This window comes from Quercus robur, chromosome 10 (assembly GCF_932294415.1).
Source record: "Quercus robur chromosome 10, dhQueRobu3.1, whole genome shotgun sequence".
Lineage (NCBI taxonomy): Eukaryota > Viridiplantae > Streptophyta > Magnoliopsida > Fagales > Fagaceae > Quercus > Quercus robur.
The window spans coordinates 3,482,878-3,497,467 of record NC_065543.1 but is presented as its reverse complement, the minus strand read 5'-3'; the positions used below and the strand labels follow the sequence as shown (position 1 = coordinate 3,497,467).

General features: G+C 29.8%; 1 pseudogene; it reads left to right on the top strand.

The window, feature by feature from the left end:
* Nucleotides 1-797: 797 nt before the first annotated feature.
* Nucleotides 798-11,305, top strand: LOC126703732 (mogroside IE synthase-like; annotated as a pseudogene).
* The last annotated feature ends 3,285 nt before the right edge of the window (nt 11,306-14,590 follow it).

Here is a 14,590-nt window from a genome sequence, read left to right as displayed (position 1 = left end):
CATATCTAGGGATAAAGATTGTAGATTAATCAAGTCCCTGGTAACGTCTGACAAGCCTAGGGTTGTCAAGCCAAGTCTTCCCACCTCCAAACTATCTATCCCAATTTTTGATGTTGACTCGTCCATTACCATTGAAGTCACTCCCGTCAAGACTATTCCCCCCTCGTTTCAACCTTCCCAGAAGGTCCCTATGAACCTTCTAGAAAATGAAGACTTGGCTTGGGAGAGGTTTGAAAAGGCTATAATTGGTGAGGACGTGGCTGCATGTTATGATATGTCCTTGAAAGAATTTGAGCATTCTGGTGTTCATGATCTTTTCAATGTAATCACTTTTACCTCGTCTTGTCTTAGTAATATGCATATACATACATACATATATATATATATATATATTTATTTATTTATATATGTTTCTTAACAGAATTCTTTAATCACTTGTGTAGGCCATGTCAAAGTTCATAGCTACGTCCAGGCAAGCCACGGAGATGGACAAGACAAGGATCTTGCTTGAGAAGAGGATCCAGGAGGTCAAGGACGACTGCAAGGGTTGGGCTGAGGTGGCAGCTAAGGCTAAAGATGAGGCCAAGGAGCTACAGAACCTGGTTGAAGAGCTGAAAGTTGATATTGTTGAGAAGGATACTCGTCTTGACCACCTTCAAAAGAGGAATGACGAGTTGAGTACCCTTCTTAACAAGGTAAAGGAAGACGTAGTAGTGGGGTTCAGAGCATCTAAACAATTCACTTATTTGCTAGACACCAACTACGCAGCGAGCTTTGAAGATTTTTGAATGGACGCTATGGAAAACTTCCCTGAAGTTGACTTTAGCTCCATTAAGCTCAACCTTGGTGCTGATACAAGCTCTCTCCTCCAGATGAGCTCTGAAGATATTAATATTGAGGATGATGCCACCACTCAGTCTACTCAGGATGTTGGAGATGACCCCCCACAATGAAGGCATAAATTTTTAATCTTAGTATTGTCTTTTTCTTTCTCTCTTCTATTTTTTATGAGGTCCATTGTTTAGGACCATTTGAAATTGTTCAAGTACATTTCACTCGTCCATATTACTTAGGACCAGCTTCTAAATAGCTGCCTTCTAGGCTTTTATTTTATAAGGGTTTTTGGACGGTAGTCATCTATCCTTTTCTAAACTTTGATGAATGAATGTTGTCTCAAACTTTGATGAATGTCGTCTCTCCTTTGGGAGTTGTCTCAAACTTACCTTTACTTGTTGTGAATGAATGTTTATATAGTGTGCTCTTAGAGCGGTTACTTATCTTGTAACTTCCCCTATATTTGAGGAGGTCAGAGGATTCAAAGTTGACTTCCACAACTGCTGTAGGAGTTAGAATAACCATCGTTTGAAGTTAAGTACCAAGTAGGAAGTTATGGTGATGAACCAGGATTTTACTCATGCCTTTGAAATAATAACATGTGGTCCAATTTTACTGGCTCTTGTAAATAAATTTCCACGAAATTTTCCAAGTGCTAGGGGTCGTCCAAGCGCTTGCCTCATGGACAACCCATATGCTCTTGGGCAACCATTTTACTAAGCACAACCCGTCTTGCCTTCTTGGCTTGGACAACCCTCATGGATAAATAGGAGTTTAAGTTTTCAGTTCACCATCAAAAGTGTTTAATTTCTAAGCGTTTTGTCACAAAGCAAATGAAACTAAATGTAAGCAAATGAAACTAAATGTTAGTGGTTGTTAGGGAGTAATTTAAATAGGAAATTTTTCTTAAAAAAAAAGTTTTAAATAGAAAAATCAATGCTGCATATATGTTTTTGTTAGGTTCTAAAGTTTAGAACAATTGGCAAACTGTGAGCACAAACTTGTCTAGATATAGATTCCTAGATCTATAAGTTTGATTAGATAATACTCAAGGTACTACATGTCAAAATACAAGAACATTCAAGCTGCAGAAAGGAGAATTCAAATTCAATGAAATCCGATCGATCAAAAATTAGATCCAACCAATCAAAAATCACAGATATAAAATTTTTGCAGAATTTTATTTCAATCCAAACTTTGCGTAAACGTTTTAGATTTCAAGTGTAACACTTCTAGTATATAAAGGAAAATTCCTAACTACGTTTTCAGAGCTTTTAAGAGACTTTGGAGATGCTCCTGTGAAATCTAAAAGGTATCGTGCCTTCCTCTTTCAAAGTCACTACTGGAAATCATTCTCATATCATTAGATCTGGTAGATCTGAAGTTACTACAACAAGATCAACAATTGCTAATGATCTAAACCTTCAAGGGTGCTCTTGGAGTCACAAACTAGAGAGTTTGCGTTGCTAAACCTTTGAGTGCGATCTTAAAGTCACAAGCGTGGGTACTTATGTTGCAGTAAATCCAAGAAGAGAAGAAGTCCGTGGATTTGGAGCTTGCACGTGATCGTGTCAATAAGTTACTACTGGAGGTAACAATAGATTTAGGGTTAAATCTAATTGTAAAAACTTCAATTCTTCTATAATGAATTTACTTTCGCTTGAGGATAGCTAGGTTAAATCATTTCTAGGTTTTACCTTGAAACAGTTCGTTTTATCAGTTTTCCTATGTCATTATATCATGGTGTTATTTACTTTCCGCTGCTTTGCAAGATAATTTTTATTTGTGTTTAACCTGATTTGAATAATTAATCTAAGTAATCACTTGGTTAATATATTATGTTAAATAATCTGGTTTAAGGGATCTAAACGAACAAACAGTTTTAAAATCAGATTGATGTCTTGGTTTGATGATAAAGAGCTACCATTAGAAGCGGACGCCATTAATTGAAACTCTTTAAAAAAAAAAAAGTTTTAAAATCAGATTTATTTAGGAGTGAATTTAAAACGCAATAAATAATTAAATGTGTCTTGATACGTGACACATAACAGACATTTAACTTGACACTTGGAGAATTATAGTTGTACAACCCACGTGAAGATAATGGTGTGTTCCTACTCCCTACCATTAGAATGATGACCAGTCAAGAGTAGTTTTATTGTTCGAGATTTTGGAGTAGTTAAACGTAATTCACCTTGTATTTAAAAGAAGGATTATTGAATAATATCCTCTCATATTTTTGTTTGCACTTACAATTTATATATAGTTGAGTTCAAGTTACATTAGGTGTAAATTTAAGCAATGTTAAACAACTAAATATTTTTTAATTGAATGTAAATTTTGACAAATCAACCGTTGAATGACATTATCTTTGTATATTTTCCATGTTTGCAAAGTTTCAAAGTAATCAAAAATCAATAGCCATGTCATCATTCAATTGTTTAAATTTAAGTTTTTGTAGTTTAAAATATTGCATAAAATATGAATTTATGGATCAAATAGTAAATAACATCTGATTAGTATAAAAATTGGCATGTATATTAAAAACATATAGAATATATAATCCAATGGTGAGATTTTCAAAATATGAATTCAATAACAAGTTATTGGGTGGTGTAACATTACTTAGACTTATACCAAATGTAACTTGAACCCAACCCATATATATATATATATATATATATTTAGAAATACTTAAGAGTAACTGTAAATTATGAGTTAAGTGTACTTTTTATAAATAGAAGTGTACTATAATTTCATATTTATTCAAGAAAAAAAAAAATCTCTAGTAGACATTTGATCAATCAAAACCTAGAATTTGATCAAATTCCACCCAAAATAATCTAAGATCTTTAATTATTGAGTTGGTTCAATAGACCTAGGAACTAACCCCAGTTGACCATATGTTTAAGTACTAGACTAATCTAAGATCTGTAATTATTGAGTTGGTTTAGTAGATCTAGGAACGCACCCCAATTCACTTTATGTTAAAGTACTTGACTTTGATTAGTGGACACTTTTTTATTGACTATCGTTTACATGGCCTATTATTTTTTATCCATCATTCACAATTAGTAATTTAATATATGGTGATTGAATGTGTGAATATTTTTGAGTTTTTGCAAGTATGGAAAATATAAGAAGAAAACATGAGGCAATGATGTGATTTTCAAAAAATATTAATACAATCAAAAGTTTTTAGATGGTGGAACTTACTTAAAGTTACAATAGGTGTAACACCTAATTTATTTTAATTTGTACTGGATAAATAATAATAAAGATATATTTTATTTATTCAAATAAATTAGTATGGATTTAGATTAATTAGATTACTTTGGATTAAGATAATTAGTTTTATACTTTTATTGATGGATTATAAGAAGTTAGTATTTATCCTTATCTATTTGGAATTTGTCTTGTATAAATTTATATGTTGACAATGAATAAAGAACATTAATGAATTATTAAGTTACAAATTATTAGCTAGTCTAACTTGGAGGTTTGGGCTTCCTCACACTAATTCATTTATCCAATTAGGATGTCTTAATTCCCTAAAGGACTCAAAGTAACCATTATCAAAGCTGGTTATGGAGGACCACCACATGGAGCAATAGGAAGTTGTGGTCAATTACTTGGCTTTTTCAACCAATGACAATGTTCAGAGAAATGCAACAAATGCTCACTATAATACTTTCCCATCCTGATCAAATTGTGAGTAATCAAAACAACGATCAAGCTAAAAGCTTAAACAATTAAGGTGAGATAGGGAGATCCATCAAGAGGCTCATGAGGTCTAGTTGTATTGTTACTTTGAAGGTAGCAAAACTCAAGGGAGTTCGGATTGAGATTTAGTGCAATAGTTAGGGCTATTGTATCATACAATATCTTTTTAATGGTTCAGATTAAAAGTTAACTTTTCATATCAACTATTGGATCGAAAAAGTTTAAAGTTGAGAGTTGAAATTTTTTTGAAAATGTTGAAATTTTTTGAAAAATAAAAAGTTAAAAATTTTAAAATTTTTGAAATTTGAAAAAGTTGAGATTGAATCGTTGGGTATTGAGAGTCTATACATATATGATTTTTTTTTTTTTTTAATACATATTGTAGCCAGCAACATGTGATTCGGTTCCTCTCATTGTTCCTCCCTAGGCTTAAATTAACCAATATAAATAAGGTTGCTTTCTTGGTACACTTCCTTCTAATCTCAATTGGTTTGATAAACGAGGTTGTATTATTATTATTTTTTTTCTTTTATTAAAAAAAGAAGAAGGAATAACTCATAAAAGAGGTTGTACTTTCGAAGAGAAATTTCTGATACATAATTAAGAAGCCAACCAGTTATTAGCTGTTAATTACTATAAATAATAAACAAGAATAAGTATTTGTCTTTTTTTTTTTTTTTGGTTGAAAGGCTATTCATATAAAAAGACAAACAAAACAACTACACAGAGACGGCTGCCATACTAGCAGCAACTAGTCTAGCATAATACAAGCCATTGATGTCTTTGGCAACTAAGAATATTTGTCTTATTTTTATCACCTATTAACCTATACCTTTCTGATGTAAATAAAATAAATAATTATAAAGTTGTAATTAGTAAAACGCTTTTGCTTTTGCTTTTGCTTTTGTTTTTGTTTTTATTTTTTGTTTTTTTAAGAATGAAAAACGCTCTTGTTAATGGGAGCCGGCCTGCTATCCTAATTTTTAAGGTTGCATTTTATAGAATAAAATATTCTTAGTTTTTAGGAGTAGAAAACGGTTTGACAATTGTGAGTAATCTTTAGATATTTCCAAAGCATGGAGAATGATGCTTTCTCTTTTTATATTTATGTTCGAGTCCACTCTTTAAATTCATAGTAGGATCCACCATGAATATAAAAAGAGGAATCACCATTTATCCATACACTAAAAGTACTTAAAAATTTTCCAATTCATGTGTTAGTAAAGTTGCTAAAACTCTTTTTTTCTTTTTCTTTTTTCACAAGACTATAATATCATTTTCATCCATTCTCCTCATTCTGTTGTCCATAATAGATCTGTCATTCATTAAATTCAAATATTTTTTTTTACAAGTAACAACTTTTCATTTATAATTTGTTGTAAAAATATTATGAACATATTATTTCATATAATAAAAAAGAAAAATCTTACCTTCATAATATTTTTACAACAAATCTTAAGGGTGTTCTGTTACGATTTTTACTTACCGCTAAAAGTTTTTAACTTCAAATTTGGTACTTATCAAAAAGTAAATACATTAATTTTTTTCTTAAAATTTTTTGGCTTTTATCAAAAAGTAAATAAATTAATTGATAACGTAGTGATGGTCAAGTATGCTTTACCCAAATTTTTTTTGAAAAAAGGAACGTCCACTGTTTTAGTGGCTCATTTTTTTACCACTTTTCCGCATAACTCAAAAGGAAAAATGATTTTCTGAAGTTCTTTTTAGTTTTTCTATCTTTAAATAAAATAATAATCATATATTATATAATAAAAGTTTATTTAAAGGTCGTAATTACACCAAGTTGTTTCACCAAACTATATCAATATTTTGGATAAAAACAATTTTTTAGATAGAGGCAACAACTAATTTGTTCTTATCAATTTCTTTAGACAAAATTACAATAAGTGTTTTCACAAACATACATGTAACATACATCTAAGTTTCAATTGATAGATATAATAACTTATTTGTTTTTATCAATTTCTTTAACAATAAGTGTTTTAACTTTTAACAAAACATGCAACATGCATTTTAGATAAAATAATAATAAGTGTTTTAACAAAACATGCAACATGCATCCAAGTTTTAGTTGATAGAGACAACAACTTATTTGTTCTTATCAATCTCTTTAGATAAAGTAATAATAAGTGTTTTAACAAAACATGCAACATGCATCTAAGTTTTAGAAGATAGAGACAACAACTTAATTATTTATTCCTATCGATTTCTGTAAATAAAGTAACACTAAGTATTTTAACAAAACATGCAACATGCATCTAAATTTCAAAATTTTAAATCTTACTTCAATTAAAAAATATATCATCAAAATTTCAAAACTTATATATATTTACCAATGGTCTTTCCTTAGAATCTCTCTTGCACCCCATTTTTTTTTTTTTTTTTTTGAGTTGCAATTTACACATATGCAAGTATTAGAAAATATATAATTGCTTGAGTTCAAATCACCCTCTTCATTATAAGGAACTATAAAAAAAATAAAATAAAAAAATAAAAAGTTTTTATTGACAATTTTAATTAGAGATATTATATATAAGGACAAATATGCAAAATTATACATTTTATCTATACTACTATTTAAGGGGCTTCCCCTGTTTGGATTCCACATTTTTCATGCCTAAGATACCCTCATCATACCCACTTACAAGTTTTCAACCACCGAGGATAGATATGTAAATTAAATCTCCCACACTTTAAAACCACAAACTCACGTACGCTTTACAGTTTCATCTCACTTTCTCTCTCTCATTCTTCTTCAAATTAAAGACATTTAGTTTAGCTCTACATCATCTTCTCTTTTTCTTCATATTAAAGATATTTACTGTCAGAGGCTTCAACAAATTTTCAGGTTCTATCTTTTGCAAGTTCCTCTTTGTTTTCTTTTCTTTTGTTTATGATTCACTTTCTTTAAGTTCTACTTTTTTTTTTTCTTATATGTATCACGTTAACTCTTTTTTTTTTTTTCCCCTTCTTCTTTATTTTAAAATGTAATTTATGTCCATCACTCTCTTATTAGGTTTTTAATTTTATTATTTCTTTAAAAAAAAAAAAAAAGGTTTTTCATTTTATCAAAATGTTAACCACAATTATCTATTTCTAACTGCATTTGCACTAAATTTGAGTTCTACTTTATATATATATATATATATATATGTATCACGTTAACTCTTTCTTTTTTTTTTCTTTTTTTTTTTAAATTTAATTTTGAAATGTTGGTGGTGACTAAAAACAAAAAAAAGCCACGTTGTATTAAAAAAAAAAAAAATCCTACGTTTTGTAAAAAAAAAAAAACTATGGCCGACCCTTTTTCTTTTCAAATTCAAAAAAAAAAAAAAAAAAAAAAAAACCCTTAACACGTTTGAATTCCACTCCCACATTTTACTCCTAACAAATTGTTTGAATTCCACTCTCCCATGTTTTACTCCTAAGAAACTGCTTTACTATCAAATTTAAAAATTTTAACTTCTCTTTAACTTCTTTTGCTTATCCAGTTTTTATTTTATTTTATTTAAGTTTCATGTTATATCCTCCTTCCTTTTCATCTTCCTTTTCAAAAATTAACTCCCAAAACATTATCCAACCAAGCTTCCATTTTCTACTATAAAAGACGATTGCAGTATATCAATCAAAATTCAAAACTAAAATTCTTTGCTTATTTGAAGACAGAAAAAGAGGTAAGTTTTCGGTGAATTGCCCCAATGCTAATTTGTTACAAAATCTAAGTAATAGAGGTGAGAAAATTAAATTATTGATTTTAGGTATTTACTTTATGATTTTGATGTGTTTCTTAGCCGGTTTTTATAAATATTTGCACTTCCTCTCTTTCTTTGTGACAAACTGTGTAGTTGAATTGCTTCTCTATAAAAAATCTTGATGTGAAAAAATTTCAAAACTGGGTTGTTTCTATCTGATTATTAGCGTGCATTGGTTGGTTAATTAAAGTTTAAAAAAAAAAAAAAATACTTGGTTTAACCCTAATTCTTTTATCTCTCTCAAGTTCACGTACGCACAAACTTTTTGGATTGCATTGAGGAGTCATTGGAATGGAATATTAGATAAGTTCGGGTGAGAGACTTTACAAGAATTATTATATGTATGGTTATTTTTTGCACTCATGCACGTGCTCAGAGGCTCTTCTATTTTTTGGGTAAGGCTTAATTTAGAGCATTTATTATAATTTGGAATTATTACATTTTTCAATCACAAAAAAAAAAAAAAACTAGGGGTGTGATGAGTGTCATGTGTGGAGAAATAATTTTCCAATCACACTCCTAGATTTTTTTGTGATGAAAAATTATTGTGATTGGAAAATTATTTCTTCACACATGACACTCATCACACCCCTAGGTTTTTTTTTTTTTTTGTGATTGAAAAATATAATAATTCCAAATTATAATAAATGCTCTAATTTAATCCTTACCCAAAAAATAGAAGAGCCTCTAAGCACGCGCGTGAGCGCGTGCTCAGAGGCTAGTATATAATAATAATCATTCATTTAGTTAGAAACAAGTACTAAAATTATGTAATAATAACTCATTTAGTTATTATTTCTAAAAATATATATATAAAAAGAAAATTCATGATTAAATTAGTGCAACACATGGGACTTTCACTAGTAAACAAATAAAATCAGTCTTCCTCTTCCCTTAAAAAAAAAAGCTTATGCTTTTTCATAATCGCCCGTTTACTTTTTTTTTTTTAAATCATAGATTTCTAGGAAAAATACATGGCAACTCAAATGAGCACCCATATGAATTTCTAGTAGCATGATTTACTTAATAGTCATGTGAGACTTTTAAAAATGATTTAATGAACTATGAAATTTAATACACATGCATTCTTATGAACCACCACGCAATGGATTGTAGGAGATTCCTTTCACTTAATTTGGTAGAAAACTCTATCTTGTTTTAAAAACCATAAAAAGTTTAGTAACTAATTTTTTTAGAACAAATCGTGTGTTTCACAACAACCCCTCCCTTTAATTTTTAAATCAGGTCATTTATCATCCTAGAAAAATTACATCTATTAATATATGTCCTAAACAATTTTGCGTGCCCAGTATATTTATACTTTATAATATCTATAAATAGAACTTTCACGGACTCTTTGTTACCTCTCTCAAACTAATAGTTGTATTTGGAGAAAACAAAATTGTGCTTTTATTTATAAGTAGGAATCATAACCTAACAATGTAAAAGGAATATAAATTGGGGATAATAAGATATCTTTATGGAGAAGACTTGAAGATGGGGGATGACAACTAATTTATTTAGTTTTTAAGAGGATAGAGATAGTTATTTTGTGGTGGTGCTAAAATATTACTTTTGAATTTTTGGTTAAAATTGTTGAGATACATATAACTTTAAATCCAAGTTAAAATTGAATTTAAGAGATAATTCTCAGACCATGTTAGAATAATTGTTTTAGTAGAAAGAAAAATCAGAGAGCAAACCTGCATAGGAGGACAAAATATACAATGAAATGCACTTCAGCAACTAAATCTTTATTGTCTTGAATTATGTGATACAATAATTTCATTGAGGGTCTATATGGTAAATTACACTTTACATTAAAAGTAGCAATAGAATTATTTTGCCTACACAAAAAGTTAGTTACAGTACATTGAATCTAATTAACCCAGTAACAATGATTTCAGATCATGAACCTTTATAACTTGAACATTGTTAATATATTCATGCTCTTTTTTATTATTATTAAGAATGAATATTTTTATTTATGTCATAATTACACTACATGCATTTAAATAATATGAAAAGAGGAAGTATCATTTGAGTTAGAATAAATGGACATTACCAAACACATCATATACATTTCCTTTACAATTTTTTATTACATCCTATTTGTGTACTGCCATCCTCTCCATCTTTAGTTAGCAAAAAAAAAATTATATATCAATGACCAAAGATGACATGGTATAGGAGTTCTTAATACTTCTTTTTCATCTTATTTTATTTTTCTTTTCCATGGTTTTGTTACACATGTATGCCTTTACTTTCTAAATTCCATTAGGTAGTAAATTGGATGGTAAGCCAATGGCCTATTATAACAATTGGACCAACTATTCCATCAATGCACTTAGACAAGCAGTTGGAGGATGACAAAGATTATGGTCTTAACCTATTCAAGCCTAATATGGACACCTGCATGAAGTGGCTAGACACAAAAGAAAATGGCTCAGTGGTTTATATATCATTTGAAAGCATGGCAACCGTCCAAGAAGGGACTAAAGAATAGCAATTGCAACTTCTTATGGGTAGTTAGAGAATCTGAAGTAAAAAAGCTTCTCAGAAATTTTCTACAAGAAACAACAGAGAAGGAATTAGTTGTGAATTGGTGCCCTCAACTAAAAGTATTAGCTCACAAGGCAGTTGGGTCCTTCATGACTCATTGTGGATGGAACTCAACGCTAGAGGCATTGAGTTTGGTAGTGCCAATGGTTGCAATGTCACAATGGACAGATCAACCAACAAATGTAAAGCCCATTGTGGATGTGTGGAAGGTAGGGGTTAGGATTAAAATGAATGAAAAATGGATTGCTTCCAAAGATGAAATAGAGCTATGCATAAGAAAAGTAAGAGAGGGAGAGAGAGGGAAAGAGATAATGAGGAATGCTGTAAGATGGAAAGAATTGGCTAAAGAGGCAATGGATGAGGATGGGAGTTCATATAAAAATATAGATGAATTTGTGGCAAAACTCTCCTAATGTTAATGTAGGCAAATACTTTCACATGAAACTTCTGCATAAATGTGATGGAGAGTTGAACACTTTCTATTAACTATATATTGCTTTACCTGGATCCTTTACTTAAAATAAATGGGTCATATTAGCTTTTGTTTAATATTTTGTTGTAATTATATGTTTATTACTATATTTATGCTTGTAATTGTATTTTAATTTTAGATATATAGGAATTGATAACATGTTATTTAGGTGAGGTATGACCTATTAATCAAATAAGTTATTAAATGAGTTATTTGTATTAATTTTTACATGACTTGTTAATTAAAAATAAAGTAGTCAATACCGTACTGATACCGGCTGTACAGGCCGGTATGTATACCGATATCAAAATATCAACATTTCGTACCAATTTAAATACTAACCATACCGGTCAATTTCGGGCAATACCAGCCGGTACCAAGCGTACCGACCAATACAGAAATTTTTTTTTTTTATAAGTTTGTAATTTTTGAATTTTTGTTAGGGCAGAATGGTAACTTATTTACATTAACTTATTAATATTATTTGTTTTCTTAGTATGCAATGGTAACTTTTAAGCTTTCTATTTTTTATATTGTGTTTTTTTTTTTTTTCTTTTAATTGATACTAAAGTCTAAAAGCATGAATAATTAGTTTTGAATTGAGGAAATGTTTTATAGTAAACTTTTATATTTATTATAATATATATACACACACACATACATATAAAAAAAAATATATATATATATATATATATTTATAAATACAAAAAATAGCAGTAAACCTGAAACGATACACTGGTATTAATCGATATCTGAAATATATTGTACCGCTGGCCAAATTGGTACAGCCTCAGGTACGATATTGACTCCTCTGATTAAAAGAGTTAAACGCATCGTGTTGGATCGACCTATTTAATAAACATGTAGTGTTATAGTTGAGGATTCTTAACATATTTAATAAATAGATCGGGTTTGAGTCAATCCATATAGCTGAATACTCATGGCTCGACACGACACAACTCAACCCGCGAACACAAATTGCTACCTTACTAGAAGCTTCCTATTTTCTCCTTCATCTCTTTTACCCTTTGTTTTTTTTTTTTTTTTTTAAGTACTTTCTCATTTCTCTCTCACCATTCCTCTTCTCTTAAGCCTATTCCTTATTTAATTATCTTCTTCTTCCAGATCCGTAATTCCCTCGTTTGACTTCAATTACTTTATCATTTTTTTTTTTTGGTTACCGTAACCCTATGACATTCTTAACTCAGCTCCTTCGTCATCTTTGATTTCTTTATTTCCTTTTCCCTTGTCTTTTCTAATTCAGTTTATCTTCTCCATGTGTGAACCCACCATTAGATCCAAATTATAAAAAAATAAAAATAAAAATAAAAAAGCAAAGTAATAGAAACCCACTCTCCATTTCTGTCCGGAACCAACGTCTCACCGGTATGATGAAATTCTGGCTGGAATGCTGCTTTTGGTTGCTACAGGTCGACATTTAGGACGAAACAGAATAAGGGTGTTACCTGCACCGGGCCACCCACCAGGATGGAAAATTCCAGTCATTCCGGCCGGAACGGAATGCTTTATAAAACCTTGGAAAAGATGGACATTCTTCTAACAAAATAATTACCTCATCATTCTCGATTGTAACACTAACTATGCCCTGTTGCAGCACTAACAAAAACTAAAACAGCACGATTATATTGTAAATTTATGCTAACATAAAAAATAATGTCAAAACTATCACAAATAAAATGGTGAAATGCTGCTTAAAGTTACACTACATGTAACACTTAAATTTTTTTTTTTTTTTTTTGGGAGAAGAAATTTATTTTAATTTGTATTGGATAAATAATAATAGATATATGTTTTATTTATTCAAATTAATAAATTAGAATGAATTCGGATTAATTAGATTATTTTGGATTAAGATTAGATTTATTGATAGATTATAATGAGTTAGTATTTATCCTTATTTATTTGAAAGTGGTTTGGTATAAATTCATATGTCGATTATGAATATAGATCATTGTGAATAATAGATATATGCTTTATTTATTCAAATAAATTAGTATGAATTGGGAATAATTATATTACTTTGGACTAAGATTAGTTTTATTAATGGATTATAAGGAGTTAGTATTATTTATCCTTATCTATTTTTAATCTGTCTTGTATAAATTCATATGTTGAAAATAAATAAAGAACCTTTGTAATTTATTAAGTCAAAAATTTTTAGCTAGTCTAACTTGGAGGTTTGGGAATCCCTTATACTAATTTATTTATCAAAATAGGAGGTCTTAATTCTCTCAAAGTTTCAAAGTAACCATTAAAAAAAAAGCCAGACCATCATATGGACCAATTGGGAGCTGAGGTCAGTAACTTGACTTCTTTAAACAATGACGAATGTTCAAAGAAATGCAACAAATGCTCACTGCAATACTTGCTCATCTTGAGCAAATTGCAAGTAATCAAAATAGCTATCATGCAAAAAGCTCAAACAATTAAGGTGAGACAGGGAGATCTCCAGAGGCTCATGAATTCTAGTTGTGATGTTCTTTCCAAGGTAGCAAAACTCAAAGGGAGGGTCTATCCATTTATGATTTATTTATATATACGCATAAATGCACTTTTAGTCCCTACATTTTGGCTTTTTTTCATTTTGATCCCTACATTTCCATTTCACCACTTTTAGTTTCTAAACCAATTAACGCGTGTTATTTTAGTCCTTTCCGTCAGTCAACAGACGGAAATAACTAACGCGTGTTATTTTAGTCCTTTCCGTCAGTCAACAGACGGAAATAACTAAGATGACTAATGAAGGGATTAAAATATTATTAAAAATTTACTGTAGCACTCATCAGATTTAAAAAAAAAAAAAAAAAAAAAAAAAAATAAAACAAGATCTATTTCATCTTCAACAAGAACACCAAAGAACACAAACCCAAATTTTAAACATAAGAACACATGCCTAGATTTACTTGCATTTTCTTGCCCTTTCTTGTCAACCAAACACAAACACAAACACAAATCGATCTCCAGCAAGAACACAAACACAAACCTAGCAGTAGATCTTCTCAAATTTTCTCAAACCACAAAACCCAGTTATACAAAATCACAACTCAAACCTAGATTTTCTCATCTTTCAATCAACAACGAAACCTCTAGCAAATAAAATTCATAAAACTAGAAACCAAATTCATAAACCCAGAAAATTCAGCATAAAAACACCATAAATAAAAAATCATAAATTCCAAAGCCCCCATCCTCAAACCTAAGCAAC